The sequence below is a fragment of the Atta cephalotes genome (genome assembly GCF_000143395.1).
Source record: "Atta cephalotes unplaced genomic scaffold scaffold00008, whole genome shotgun sequence".
NCBI classification, from domain to species: Eukaryota; Metazoa; Arthropoda; class Insecta; order Hymenoptera; family Formicidae; genus Atta; species Atta cephalotes.
This window is the reverse complement of record NW_012130072.1, coordinates 6,942,190-6,943,957: the sequence shown is the minus strand read 5'-3', so window position 1 is coordinate 6,943,957 and position 1,768 is coordinate 6,942,190.

Here is a 1,768-nt window from a genome sequence, read left to right as displayed (position 1 = left end):
ATATATATATTATATATATTTTAATTTTTAATTTATTATATGTGTGTGTGTGTGTGTGTGTGTGTGTGTGTGTGTGTGTGTGTGTGTGTGTGTGTGTGTGTACAGAGTGTCTGGAAATAATCGTCAAATATTTTATGGGCAAGTAGAGCGGACTAAACTGAGTCGAAAAGTCCTCTACCATTTTCTAAATTTCCCCAATAGTTAATGAGATATTAATTCTTAAAAATAGCTGAATACTACTGCGAAGTATACGCCTACCGATCACTTGGCGCGCGGGCCGTGAGGAGCGGGGATAGCCTGGCAAGCGCGCCGTCCGAGTTATGGAGACTTGCGGCGGTGTGCGCGATGCGGGTCGCTTGCCAGCCAATCCCCAACTCCCAAGGCCCGCGCCAAGTGATCGATAGGCATATACACTTCGTAGTAGTAGGCCGGACGAGCGTGCGTATTCGGCTATCTTTATATTAATATTTCATTAACTATTGGGGAAATTTATAAAATGGTAGAAGACTTTTCGACTCAGTTAGTCCGTTCTACCTGCTCATGAAATATTTGGCGATTATTTCCAGACCCTGTATGTAGAGGAAAGCTCCCTATTGTGAGATAGGTGCTTAATATGAGATAGCGGCGTTTCTGCTAAATTAATAAACGCTATCTATTGGTTCCACTATGAATTTATTGCTCTTGGATTGAAAACTGTTTAGTAGAAAATTCATTATTAGATGCCCATAGTCATTTTAAAACAAGATTTTAGAATTTGGATGTCTTCAAGTTTTATTGAGATGAGCATTTTAACTTTATTATTTAATAAATAAATATTTGGCAATAAATTCTTCATGTAGTGATAGAGTAAGGTCGTATTAATAGGAAAATACGAGATATATTGAATTGTTCAATTACAGAAGTTAGATTTGATGATCGTAAAACCATAAGACGTGGAAATCATAATATGAGATATCCAGGGTATTTCTAATAATCTATGCTCCTATGTTATAGTGAAAATCGCTAAAGTATAAATGCTAAAGTATAAATGTTATTATACAATAATAAAAAAGACAACCGGGATGAACGTCGAGTGCCCATCTGAAAACGGATTCTGGATACAATCTATCACATGCTCATTTTTCGCGCATGCTGGCTGTGTATGTATTTTAGAAACATTAAATAAAATTTTTTAATTGCAATACTGATATACTTTACATTTTACTATCTATTTCTCGGGGCATCTCATATTAGGAGCACAATTTTTTGATTTTGCGATTTGCTCACTTTTTATATTTCTTTAATTTTGAAAAAAAAATGGAATTTGAATTAAATTTTATATAATATTATCTTAAAAATTCCCTTATTAAATTCTCTTCAAAATACCTATTACTTTTTTAAATTCTGCCTATAGACTTCATTTACCCAAAATGAACTCGGTATCTCATAATAGGGGCCTTTTCTATATGTATATACATATATATGTACAAGTGTAAGCGATAACGAATGTTATAATTCGAAATTTAAATAGACAATTGAAAATATAAAATATTTTTATGTGTTCAAAAATTTAATTATCCGTATACTTACAAAGCAGATAGGATATATTAAGGTATTATATATTTTGTAATAAAATATTGTGTGTAATATCTTATGTCGTGAATAATGTGTGATTAATGAATTCCGAAATATAATATTTGTATTGCTTGTTACTTTTACACACACACACACACACACACACACACACACACACACACACACACATACACACACACAGTGCGCGCGCGCG